This window comes from Coenobita brevimanus, chromosome 98 (assembly GCF_032717465.1).
Source record: "Coenobita brevimanus isolate Jiangsu-jjx chromosome 98, ASM3271746v2, whole genome shotgun sequence".
NCBI classification, from domain to species: domain Eukaryota; kingdom Metazoa; phylum Arthropoda; class Malacostraca; order Decapoda; family Coenobitidae; genus Coenobita; species Coenobita brevimanus.
In genome coordinates, this window is record NC_137051.1 from 41,472,215 (window position 1) to 41,487,221 (window position 15,007).

The following is a 15,007-nucleotide window of genomic DNA, read 5'->3' on the forward strand; positions in this document are numbered from 1 at the left end:
ATCCTCCTTTCGGGACTTTGGCAAAAGCTTTGCCATTGCACTTGACATCTCAAAGACTTTCGATCGAGTTTGGCATAAATCTTTAATTTCCAAACTGCCCTCCTACGCTTTCTATCCATCTATCTGTGCCTTCATCGCTAGCTTCCTTTCTGGTCGTTCTATAGCCGCTGTTGTAGACGGCCATCATTCTTCTCCTAGATCTATCAACAGTGGTGTTCCTCAGGGCTCTGTCCTATCACCAACTCTCTTCCTTTTATTCATCAATGATCTTCTAAGCTGTACATCTAACCCTATCCACTCATACGCTGATGACTCCACCCTACACCTTTTCATTTGGTTCCCGCAACGCCCATCTCAACAGTTACTTCAACAAACAAGGGATGAGGCTATGGCACACCTAATGTCTGACTTGGCTCGTATCTCTGACTGGGGTAAAAATAATATGGCTGTTTTTAATGCATCTAAGACTCAGTTCTTACACCTATCAACCCGACAAAATCTTCCACAGGTATACCTACTAATGTTTAATAATAATCAGCTTACTCCTGCATCATCCTTGAACATGCTTGGGGTGTCATTTACTCGGGAGATATCTTGGAAAGATCATATTACATCTCTTGTAAAATCTGCTTCCAAGAGATTGGGTGTGCTAAGCCGACTCCGCTCTTTCTTTACCCCTGTACAATTGTTGACTCTATACAGGGGTTTTATCCGCCCCTGTGTGGAGTACAACTCTCATGTGTGGGGAGGCTCCCCACATACAGCTCTTCTCAATAGGGTGGAGTCAAAGGCTTTTCGTCTCATTAACTCTCCTTCTCTTACCGACTCCCTTCAACCTCTGTCTCTTCGCCGCACTGTTGCATCTTTATCTCTTTTCTATCGCTACTTTAATGGTCACTGCTCCTCTGAACTGTCTGCTTGCATTCCTCCACCTCTACGACGGGCGCGTAGCACCCGTCTAGCAGCAAACTCTCATCCCTTTTCTGTCCAACTCTCTAATGCAAGAGTTAACCGTTACTCCCAGTCTTTCATTTATGCAACAGGTCAACTCTGGAACTGTCTCCATCTGTCTGTATTTCCTGCTGCCTATGATCTCCAGTCTTTCAAACGCAGTGTGTCCAGGCATCTCGAAATGAATGGATCTTGAATTTGGCTCTCTTTTGTATTTTGTTTTTCTCTTGGAGAGAACTGTTACTGCGGGCTCATGGCCTTTGGTTCCTTCTTCCTCGCTTAAAAAAAAAAACACCACAACCATTAATCCACCACCACCGCCACAACAATTCCTCCACCACCACCATTACTCCACCACGATCACCACCACCACCACCATTACTCCACCACGATCACCACCACCACCACCATTACCCCACCACCACCACCACAACCATTCCTCCACCACCACCACTGCTCCACCATTACCACCACCACCATTGCTCCACCATCACCAGCACCATTACTCCACCACAATCACCACCAACATTACTCCATCACCACCACCACCAACATTACTCCATCACCACCACCACCAACATTACTCCATCACCACCACCACCACCATTACTCCACCATCACCACAATTACTCCACCACCACCACAATTACTCTCCCACCACCACCATTACTCCACCAGCATCACCACCACCACGACCATTACTCCACCACCACCACGACCATTACTCCACAACCACCATCATTACTCCACTACCACCACCACCATTACTTCATCACCACCACAACCACCATTACTCCAGCACCACCACCACCATTACTCCACCACCACGACCACCACCATTACTCCACCACCACAACCATTGCTCCACCAACACCAACACCACCATTACTCTACCACCACCACGACCACCATCACCATTACTCCACCACAACCATTACTCCACCATCACCATCACCACCATTACTCCACCATCACCACCACCACCACCATTACTCCACCATCACCACCACCACCACCATTACTCCACCATCTCCACCACCAGCACCATTACTCCACCATCACCACCACCACCATTACTCCATCATCACCACCACCACCACCATTACTCCACCATCACAACCACAACCATTACTCCATCACCATCACCACCATTACTCTCACCATTACTCTCACCATCACCACCACCACCATTACTCCATCACCACCACCACCATTACTCCACCATCACCACCACCATTACTCCACCATCACCACCATTACTCCACCATCACCACCACCACCATTACTCCACCATCATCACTACCACCACCATTACTCCACCATCATCACCACCACCACCATTACTCCACCATCATCACCACCACCACCATTACTCCACCATCACCACCACCACCACCATTACTCCACCATCACCACCACCACCACCATTACTCCACCATCACCACCACCACCATTACTCCACCATCACCACCACCACCATTACTCCACCATCACCACCACCACCATTACTCCACCATCACCACCACCACCATTACTCCATCATCACCACCACCATCACCATTACTCCACCATTACAACCACAACCATTACTCCATCACCATCACCACCATTACTCTCACCATTACTCCATCATCACCACCACCACCATTACTCCACCATCACCACCACCACCATTACTCCACCATCACCACCACCACCATTACTCCATCACCACCACCATTACTCCACCATCACCACCACCACCATTACTCCACCATCACCACCACCACCATTACTCCACCATCACCACCACCACCATTACTCCACCATCACCACCACCACCATTACTCCACCATCACCACCACCACCATTACTCCACCATCACCACCACCACCATTACTCCACCATCACCACCACCACCATTACTCCACCATCACCATCACCACCACCATTACTCCACCATCACCACCACCACCATTACTCCATCATCACCACCACAACCATTACTCCACCAACACCACCATCCCCACCACAAACACCACCATCACCATTCCTCTACCACCACCACCGCCGCTATTAGTCCACCAACACCACCACAACCATTACTCCACCATCACTACCACAACCATTACTCCATCACTACCACCACCACCATTACTCCTTCATTACCACAGCCATTACTCCACCACCACAACCATTACTCCACCATCACTACTACCACCATTACTCCACCACCACCACCACCACCATTACTCCATCACCACCACCATTAGTTCAGCACCACCACCACCACCATTACTCCACCGCCACCATTACTCCACCGCCACCATTACTCCACCGCCACCATTACTCCACCGCCACCATTACTCCACCGCCACCATTACTCCACCGCCACCATTACTCCACCGCCACCATTACTCCTCCACCACCATTACTCCTCCACCACTTACTCCACCATCACTCCATCACCACCAATACTCCACCACCACCATTACTTCACCTCTGCCATTACTTCACCTCTGCCATTACTTCACCTCTGCCATTACTTCACCTCTGCCATTACTTCACCTCTGCCATTACTTCACCTCTGCCATTACTCCACCTCTGCCATTACTCCACCTCTGCCATTACTCCACCACCACCATTACTCCACCATTTCCCCCACCATTACTCCACCACCGTCATTCCTCCTCCACCACCATTACTCCACCACTGCACTTACGCCACCACAACCATTATTCCACCATCATTACTCCACCACCACCTTTACTTCCCCACCACCTTTACTCCACCACCACCTTTCCTCCACTACCACCATTACTCCACCACCATTATTCCACCACCACCGTTACTCCACCACCACCGTTACTCCACCACCACCATTACTCCACCACCACCATTACTCCACCACCACCATTACTCCACCACCACCATTACTCCACCACCACCATTACTCCACCACCACCATTACTCCACCACCACCATTACTCCACCACCACCATTACTCCACCACCACCATTACTCCACACCTGCAATGACTCTACCACAAATACTCCACAACTATTACTTCGCCACCATTGCTCCATCACTGCCATTACTCCACTAATGGAGTAATGGTAGTGATGGACACGAAATCATGGGTATAGACACCATCTCTGAGCTAGGACAAGAACTTAGAGATGTGAACAAAATTAGAAGTTCCGATAATGGCGGAAGCTATTTTGCATATCAGTGGGTTTTATATAAAAAAAAAAAAATGCTCAAATCTGTCAGGGCGATACTCCCCTAATATTGTTTAATAGGGTCCAAAGGTACTGAAACTGTAGTATATTTTTGGCAGGTGCAAATGCACTTCAGACTGTCGGACGAACTCACTTAAATGACAGAAGCTGCAAAAAGACGAAAATCTGGGCCAAGTTAAGGTGAAAAGAGTATAGTATTGGGTAGGACCATCACTAAGAAGGAGGGACGAAAACAGACACTCCCCCTATATGTTGCTGATCTGCTACATCATGTTTGGTGCAGGAAACGTCCGTGCCAGTATTCCCTACGTGTATCCGAGCACTGTTTAGAGTGTGCCTGTGTTAGTGGTGCTGCGAACATGTTTGCTGACATGGTCACGATTGCTCCAGCACTTTGAACATCTGCTTCCAGCTCATGTGTTTGCTCCCTAAGGAATTTCACTACTAGCTAAGCTTCCTCTTCCCAGGATGATCGCATTTTCTTTTCTCCAATCCAACCTAGCCCAGCTCTGATAGCCAAACATAATCATAACAGCGTAAACTATTGTGATCTAAGTATTTGCCTCTGCATGACATCTCTCTGCTAAATAAAACATTCAAGAGTTAACCAGCATGAAACACCGAAGCTCTACCATTGCAGGGACAGTGTATTGTTATGTCCGCACCCCACACTGCCAAAGGCTCCAACAGCAGTAGTTCAGAATAGGAAGGACGTTGCCCCGTGAGTTTTTCTTCCTATGGTCAGACTAAGTGTACAGTACACAAGATCAGCTCAGGCATGGTGAATAAACACTGGCCTCTTTATTTTCCCAAATAATTACACTGAATGCTTTCCAACTTCACTTCACTGTTCTCAAAGCACTGGAGCCATACAGACTTTACTAACTGCTGTTACACTTAATGCTTGACAGCACTTCACTTATTACACATTGCTTGACAACATTTCACTGTTTTCACTAGTACCAAAAATAATCTTCACTAACTGCAATTACACACAATGCCTTCCAGCAACACTTCACAAGCCTCACTAACAACACTGCACTACACTGAAACTGAACTGAAAACCGGCTGAACTCGTTCCAGTCACTTATCCATCCTTTTATAAGCTTGCATTGTTTGAGAATGATCTACTTCACAGTTCTGGTGTAATCTAGTGAGAGAGCACAGTTACCAGCTCGGAGACAACCAAAACATGCAAGAGTTTTCTTACATTACATAACAATGTAAATTATTATGTAGCATTCTGACTTAAATTAAATTACCTAATTAACATGCAGTCACAAAAATAAAACATTATAAAGAAAAAGAGGACAAAAATTAATGCATGCCCTATGAAATAACTACGCCCACAAACAGCAGGCAAACCAGCAACTCTGACTCGTACCGGAGCTAGCTCCTGTAAACATCAGGAAACATCAAGAAACATTTCAGCTACCTAACTGGCAAATCTTGCTTCTTAACACTACCCCCTCCCTAGTTCTTTGTCATCCTGACAAAACTACACAATATACACAAACATAAACCTTAATCCTAATGAAACAACTATACACAAAATAATCCTTCCACCTATCAGGTCTTCTTCTACTCCGCTTCCAACAGCATTCTTGCTCCTCCACACAGTCCACTCCTCCAGCAATGTCTAGGTCCTCTTCTTGATTCACTTCTTATGGGGAACTGCCACCATCCTCTTGCACTTCAGCTCCTTGGTCCTCCTCAACATCCTCGGCTGCAGGAGAGCACAATTCCTCAGAGACGTCCCAGCTGTACTGTCCTGGCCCATGGTACCGTCACAGATGATTCACGTGTACCACCTTTGGGCGAGACTTCCTGTCTCCCCGAATGCGATACGTTACGTCTGACAGGTGGTCCAACACAGTGTAAAGCCCATTCCATGGGCTCTGCAACTTCGGTGACTGCCCCTTCTTTCGCTGAGAATTGTATAACCAAACTTGGTCACCATCCTTGAAGCTCACCTCATCTGCCTTGGCATCATACTTGCACTTCATCATCTCTCCTGAAAACTTGAGGGCTCCTCGTACTTGATATACCTCAGCCAGACTTTCTTGAATGTGCTTCGCATAGCCAGTGGTGTCTGTAGGCAGCTCTTCACCAGGTGATCTTCCCATTAACATGTCAACGGGTAAGTGTAACTCATGGTCCAACATCAGTTTTGCAGGAGTGTAGCTGGTAGACTCATGAAATTCAGACCAATATGGCATCAGCAATGCAGGTAATTTTTGGTCCCATTCTGTTTGTCCATTAATACAGTACTTGGCCAGTTCTTGCCCCAGGGTCCAGTTGAATTTCTCCACCATCCCATCTGACTGTGGCCTTAGGTGGGTCGTCCTGGTCTTCTTGATCCCGAGTAACTTGCAGCACTCACTGAACACAGCAGACTCGAAGTTTCTGCCTTGGTCTGAATGTACTGTAGCTCTTGTGGCATCCCAAAACGACAGAAAAACTGGTCAACCAACACCTGAGCAACAGTCACCGCCTCTTGATCAGGGATGGCATAGGCTTCAGGCCACTTTGTGAAGTAGTCCGTGGCGACACATATATACCGGTTTGCTCCTTCAGTGAGTGGCAGAGGTCTAGCAATGTCCAGAGCAACTCTTTCCATTGGTGAACCCACCTGGTACAGCTGGAGAGGGGCGCAACAATGTTTCTTGGGTCCCTTCTTTGCACAGCATACATCACAGGCCTGACACCACTCTTCAACATCCTGATGCATGCCAGTCCAGTAAAACCTCTGTTGCAGTCAGCTTAGTTTTCTTCACTCCCAGGTGCCCACTAGTGATTTGGTTATGGGACTCATTCAAGATCTCGGACCTCATCTTCTTCGGAATCACCATCTGCCAATACTTGCTGAGGCCATCGGATGTCTCTCACTGAAGCTCCAGTGGTCCATTGTTCAAACAAAGAAGGTCCCACTGACTCCAATAGCTCTTGGTCCCAGGGCTTAACCTGGAAAGTTATTCCCAAGATGGTCACACTGTACTCCGCTGCAGCCACTCTAACACTGGGTGAAGCTCTGCATCCTCTTCAGGTCTTCATCTGACGCTGGCCCTGTCACTGCAGTACGGCCGCATTTCTAACTATGATCTTCCTTTTTACTACACTGCCGGCACTCCAGACCACAAGGCAGACGACTCATGCTGTCAGCATTGTCATGTACCCAACCAGAAAGGTGCTGCACCTCAATTTTTTTTCATGTGAGGAAGAAGGAACCAAAGGCTAAGCCCGCATGAACGTTCCTTCCAAGAAACAAAAACAATACAAAAGAAAGCCAAATTCAAGATCCATTCATTTCGAGATGCCTGGACACACTGCTTTTGAAAGACTAGAGATCGTAGGAAGTAGGAAATACAGACAGAGGGAGACAGTTCCAGAGTTGACCTGTTGCTTGAAGGACAGAGTAACGGTTAACTCTTGCATTAGAGAGTTGGACAGCAAAGGGATGAGAGTTTGTTGCTAGACAGGTGCTACGCGCCCGTCGTAAAGGTGGAGGGATGCAAGCAGACATTGAAGCAGCGATAGAAAAGAGATAAAGAGGCAACAGTGTGGCGAAGAGACAAAGGTTGAAGGGAGCCAGTAAGTGGAGGAAGTTGACGAGGTGAATAGTCTTTGACTCCGCCCTACTGAGAAGAGCTGTATGTGGGAAGCCTCCCCACACATAAGAGTTGTACTCTAAACAGGGGTGAATAAAACCCGTGTATAAAGTCAACAACTGTGCAGGAGTAAAGGCGGCACGGAGTCGGCTTAGCACACCCAATCTTTTGGAAGCAGATTTTAAAGGAGTTGCAATATGATCTTTCCAGGATAAGTCCCGTGTGAATGAAACTCCAAGCATGTTCAAGGATGATGCAGAATTGAGTTGGATATTAGTAAACATTAGTAGGTACTCCTGTGGAAAATTTTGACGGGTTGATAGGTGTAAAAACCGAGTCTTTGATGCATTAAAAACAAACAAGATTATTTTTACCCCAGTTAGAGATTTGAGCCAAGTCAGACATTAGGTGTGCCATAGCCTCATCCCTTGTTTGTTGAAGTAACTGCTGAGATGTACTTTGCAATAACCGAATGAAAAGGTGAAGGGTGGAATCATCAGTGTATGAGTGGATAGGGTTAGATGTACAGCCTAGAAGATCATTGATGAATAAAAAGAAGAGAGTTGGTGATAGGATAGAGCCCTGAGGAACACCGCTGTTAATAGATCGAGAAGAACGATGGCCGTCTACAACAGCAGCTACAGAACGACCAGAAAGGAAGCTACTGTATAGATGAAGGCACAGATTGAAGGATAGAAACCGTAAGAGGGCAGTTTGGAAATTAAAGACTTATGTCAGACTCAACTGAAAGCCTTTGAGATGTCAAGTGCAATGGCAAAGTTTTTGCCAAAGTCCCGAACGGAGGATGACCAGGAGTCTGAAAGGTAGGTAAGAAGATCGCCAGTGGAGCGTCCCTGACGGAACCCGCACTGACGATCGGAAAGAAGGTTGTGATAGGAAAGATGCCTTAAAATTTTTCTATTAAGAAATGATTCGAAAACTTTTGAAATACAGGACGTTAAAGCAATTGGACGATAGTTGGAGGGTTGGGAGTGGTCACCCTTCTTTGGGACTGGCTGAATGAGAGCAAACTTCCAGCAAGAAGGAAAGGTACAAGTTGACAGACAACGGCGAAAGAGTTTACCTAGGCAGTGTGTAAGCACAGAAGCACAGTTCTTGAGAACAACAGGAGGGACTCCATCAGGCCCATATGCCTTGTTAGTACTGAGGCCAGTGATGGCAGAAAATACATCAGCTGCAGAAATATTAATGTCAGCCATGAGGAAGTCAGAAAGGGGAAGTGAGGGAGGAACAGCACCGGAATTGTCTAAGGTGGAATTGGAGGAGAAAGTATGAGCAAACAGATCTGCTTTATCAGTAGAAGAAATAGCTACAGAGCCATCAGAGTAGAAAAGAGGAGGGAAGGATGATGAGGTAAAGTTGTTAGAAAGGTTTTTGGCAAGGTGCCAAAAGGAGAGGGAAGAATTCGAGTTGGAGAGCTGAGAGCATTTAGTATGGATGAAATTATTTCTTGCAGGGCAAAGAACAGACTTAGCACTATTCCGGGCAGAAACATAAAAAAGATATGATTCAGGAGTGGGTTGGCTCCGGTACCTTTTATAGGCCCTCTCCTTGTTGCGGACAGCATTAGAACAAGGATGATTAAACCAAGGCTTTCTTGCATTAGTCAGATGATATGAGAAAAGAATGTATGCTTCCATGACCGAGAGAATAACCTCCGTAATGCGCAAGGCATACTCAGATGGCTCCCGACCATGGAAGCAATAATCATTCCTGGGAAAATCAAAGAAGTACTGCCTGAGGGCCTCCCAATCCACAGCTCCAAAGTGCCACAGACAACATTTCTTTGGAGGGTCCACAGGCCGTACTGGACCGATAGGACAGGTTAAAGTAACAAGGTTATGATCAGAGGAGCCCAACGGAGAGAAAAGATTAACAGTGTAAGCAGAAGGATTAGTTGTGAGGAAGAGGTCAAGTATGTTGGAGCTCTCTCCAAGGCAGTCAGGGATATGGGTAGGGTGCTGTACAAGCTGCTTTAGGTCATTGAGGATAGAAAAGATAAAGATGAAGGCTTGTTCACAAGGTGGATCAGTGATAGGAGAGGACAGCCAAAGATGGTGGTGAACATTGAAATCTCCAAGAATGGAGATTTCAGAGAAAGGAGAAATGGATAGAATGTGTTCCATTGTAGAAGTAAGATAGTTGAAGAATTTTTGATAGTAGCATTAGGAGATAAGTAAATAGCGCAGATATATTTAGTCAGAGAATGACGGGAGAGCCAAAGGCAGAGTGTAGAGAATTCAAAAGAATCAAGTTCAGGAACACGAGAGCAAGATAGATCGTTGCGTACATATACGCATCATCCACTTTTGGCTTTGTAATGAGTATAGAGAAAGTAGGAGGATACAGAGAAGGGTTTGCTGTCAGTTGCCTCAGACAGCCGAGTCGCAGTAAGACAGTGAGGTTTAGAGAAGGAGAGGTGGTGTTCAACATATGGAAAGTTACAGGAAAGGCCGCGAATGTTGCAGAAATGAAGAAGCAGTGAGTCAGACAGCTGATCCAGGCAGCTCAAAGAGTCATCACCGGGAGAGGGGCGGATGGTGGGGGCATTTATGGTCCCCCCCCTGGGGACTCCGAGGCATTGTTGTAGTGTGCCTTTTTTCTTTTACATAATTTTGAAAAGGAAGTGTAGTGTGTACTGTGCATGTAGTTTAGTGTTGATAGTTAGAGAAACTTGTATTGGAGAGCATGCTGGCCTACTCTCTGTGTTACGGAAACAATGAAATATTTCAGCAAAGGGGGATGGTCAGGAACTAGTCCTGAGGGCTGATGAAATTGGAGCTCCAGCTCTCCCTGTCATCAGCTTTCCATCCACCCTGGGAGTACTGCCCTGCTCGACTGGTGCTACAGTCTACTCCTGCTGGTCTAGCTTCCCGAGCCAGTGTGCCAATTGTCCTTCTGGATTCTTTAGCATTTTCAGCCACTTGAGTGCCCCATGGTCCATCCTAATGATGAAGTTTGACCCATACAGGTAGGGATTGAAGAAACCAAGGCTCTTCATCACTGTCAAGAGCTCCTTACGGGTCGCACAGTAGTTCCGCTCCAGTGGGCTGAGTTTCTTGCTGTAATATGCTACCACATACTCTGTCATCCTTCGTCTGCGGCAGGAGTCCACCAATACCATGGTCACTAGCGTCACAGTCCAAGATAAGTGGCTGATTCTTGTCTGGGTACGGCAATACTGTAGACCTCGCCAACGCATGCTTGGGTTCGACAAAGGCTTTCTGAGTCTCTGCTGTCCATGCAAACTTCTGCCTTTTCCCCACAAGCTTGTGAAGAGGTGCAGCTATCGTTGCAAAGTCTTGGACAAAATGCCGATAGTAGGTACACAAGCCCAGGAAACTCCGTAGCTCTCTCACGCAAGTTGGAACTGGCCAGTTTTCCACAGCTGCCACCTACTCTGGGTCAGTACAGACGCCGCTCTCGCCTACAGTGTGTCCCAGGTTCTTTACTTCCTTCTGAAACAAGTAGCATTTCTTGGGGTTCAGCTTAAGGTGCGCTGCGCGGATCCTGTTCAACACCTCCAACAGCCTCTCCAGTTCCTGGTCGGAAGTCCGTCCAAACACAGTTACATTATCCAGATAGATGACAGCCGTCTGCCAGTGCAGGCCTTCAAGTACATGGTCCATGAGGCTCTCAAAAGTAGCTGGGGCATTGCATAGGCCAAATGGCATCACTTTAAACTGCCATAAACCCCGCCCGTATGAAAAGGCTGTCTTCTCTTTGTCCTTCTCTGCACTTAATTAAAAATGTGTAGTGCAAAATAGTAAAGGAGGCAACCAAAAGAAAAATAATTAATACCTGAGTGAATGAATCAATAAAAAGTAAACAGACGAATAAATTACTACCCTCCTGTTCAGTTTATTCGGTTAGAAAGCCGGGGAGGGGGGGGGAGTCATCCCCTTGGACCCAAACCCCTTGACTGCGCTATTGACCTAACTAAACCCAAAAAGCCTAACCTAACTTACCACTAATACCGTACCCTAAGGTACGTCAGCCCAACCTAACTTAAGCTGATTTAGAGCCTATCTTGTGGGAAAGAAACAGTGCCACCTCAACTCCAATACGGAAATTTGTGGCCAGTCACCTCAGCACTGGCTCACATACGAGTACATTGTCATGTATACATCAGTCATGGCTTCGGCTCTGTCATCCTGTATATATCGCAATTTCGTCACTGAAGCATAAGAAGTCTTTAAATATTGCACGGTCCTATTGTGGTATGTAATAGCTTACCATGAAATACTCATTTTCTTTGAACTGATGCTTTGCTCTATTGGATTGGGTAACCATTATATTTTCTTTTGGACCCTCTTCTGTCTGCACCAGGTTCACGCTCTCATCTCAGGGTATCTTTTATTTGGATTGCAGCCCACGTTTTTCAGACTCGACTTGAGCAGGTTGATCTTTCCAGAGCTGTCTGCAACCTCCCTCTTCTTGTCAGGGGCGCACCCAGGGGGGGGGACCAAGGGGGCAATGCCCCCCTCCCTGAAATTTCCTTCCTTGTAAGAAACGAAGTAAATAAAAGTGACTTGCATAAAAAAAAATTCTAGCCACAATTTTCATTTTTATGGCCCCCCGAAAAATATTCCTGGGTGCGCCCCTGCTTCCTGTCACTTCCTTCTCTGTGTTCAAGGCAACTGTCCGGAGAAGCAATCGTAGGAGATCGAAGAGGACGCACTGACGCCGAACTTCCCACCAGCATCACCATCTAGCACCAAGACAACTACCGTGGAGTGAAACACATCTACGTCAAGCACCCCACATCACCCGCCGCTGTGATGTGGTAGTCGACCGCATTCTCCTGAGGTATTGCTCCCTGAGGAAAGACGCTCAATGACCGCACACAGTCTAGCCCTGCAAACCTTGTAACGCTCCCATACTGACTCATTCTCTTATTACATCATGTACTCCTGTTTCTCCCTTTAGACCATTTGACACTTTTCTGCTTTGAGTGCTGATTTTACTACCAATCGATGTTTTTCAGGCACGGGCGTCCGGAGGGGGGAAAGAGGGGGCAGTTGCCCCCCCTTGGAAATTTGTGTGTGCCTACGCAGCGACTTCTGTAATTTTATTGTAGCTCAGTGTTTCCACCTCAAGGAAATGTTATTTTAAGGAAATTTGTTCCTTACAAGAAAAGTTTCGAGGAATTATAAATTCTATGGAAATTCTAAGGATATCGACAGATTTAAAGGAAACTAAAGAAATCTGCATAAAAAATTAGGATGGGTAATATTAAGCATAATTAAAAAGATTAAGACATTCCAATGGGCCACACTGTGGCATAGTTTAAATATCTCGCTGTGGAGAGAGTGGGAACTGAGGGTGCTGAGTTATGACTGGCTGCCTGAGTCGGCCTTGTTTTCCCAGCTAACCAGTGAGAATTAAGCCTGTATTACTTAAGCAATTACCTCAGTCTCGAGGCTGCAAGTTGTACGGCATGGTGAGGAGTGCCTGTGCTCTATTTTCAGCGATCCTGTAGGTTTATGCGAAGTATTATACATATTTCTTTAACTCTGAATGTAATGAAAAAAAACTACAGATTATGTTCAATGTATTTTTCGTTGCTGACAATTTGTGAAGGACAGATGTGACGCAATTTTGTCTTAGCCACCTGGAGAAAGTCAACGTGTCGGATGACAAGAGACAGAAGTAAGCCTTTATTAGCAGAAGAGTGATAACCACAGTGAAAATGACATTAGAAGACTGAGAAGAATGTATAATGTTTACAAAATTGCACCTTTTGATCATTTTTAAGTGAAATGAAGTTTTTTGTTATTTTTCAGAGAAAAATTTTAGTGAAGCTGATACCTAGCTATAACTGTATGAGGCGAGTGAAAACCTGGCCACGTTCATCGATGTTAACGAGTCACCTGGCAGTTCTTTGTATGCTTAGCGTGCACAGCACCGCAAGAAAGTGGTCTCCAAGAAGAAATGTTCACTGTGACCGTCACTGAACGTTTTGCCAGTGACAGATGCCGGCTATAGTTCCTTTTCAAGGACCTGTAGTGTACTGTAGTCTGTGAATGTGATCTATTATATACATGAAGTTTATTTTTATATTTTCGTTGTATCATGTATTAAAATATATAGAAGACTGAATGCCATATTCTTTTCTTTATACCTTGCAAGTTGTATGAGTGACTGGAAGATAATTAACTCTCTATGATATAATATAGATTTCCCGTATCCCTATGCCTGAGCCATAAGATTCTGATCAAGCCATTTGGTCCCTCACCCCCCCACTTGCGAAAAATCCTCCGGACGCCCATTCTCACCCTTATCCAGTTGCTCCACAACACACGGATTTTATCTTCTTTTTATTAATCAAAAGGTGTTAATGCTCTATACATATTTTTCTGCTTTAATGGTGTGTTGTGTTATGTATTGAATGTTACTGTAAATGATAATAATAATAATATTATTATTATTATTATTAATAATAATAATAACAATCCATCCACCCATCCATCATCCAATCCTACATTGCCCCATGAGGAGCGTAGGAGCCCGAGGCTAGGGAGTTGGTCCCGACATTTAAGATGAGAGTGACCAGCCTCATTCATCCCTGAGTGGCATTACATGAGCAATCAACTCCAACCACCCCTTGGATATAAACCTTCACCGGCTCAATCCGATTGGAGCGCAATAATTACCCATTAAACCACCAGGCGCCAAAATTTGATTATATGGTTACCACCCAGCGTAGTAAATGGTTTCCTGGTGCACAGGAAACCATTTGGCTTGTTTCTCAGTGCAGAGTCACCCACAGGCTGAAGGAAATGGAAAGAATGATGGAAAGAAAGACAGAAGAGGGAGTGTAAAGTTACCCGTAGGCAGAAGAACAGGGAAAGAATGAAGGAAAGACAGAAGAGAATGGAAGGAAAGAGGGATGGAGAGGAAAGGGCAGACACCCGAGAGCAGCACTACATCGAGTGAGTGGATGGTGAGCGCCCCCACCTACCACAATAATAATAATAATAATAATAATATTAACCCCTATACTGACGAGGGGAGTGTATGGCGGAGGGGGGAGAGGGAGTTGGAGGGGGGAGAGGGAGGTGGAGGGGTAAGAGGGGGGGAAGAGGGGGGGAAGAGGGAGGGGGAAGAGGGAGGGGGAAGAGGGAGGGGAAAGAGGGAGGGGGAAGAGGGAGGGGGAGGGGGGAAGAGGGAGGGGGAGGAGGGAGGGGGAGGGGGGAGGAGGAG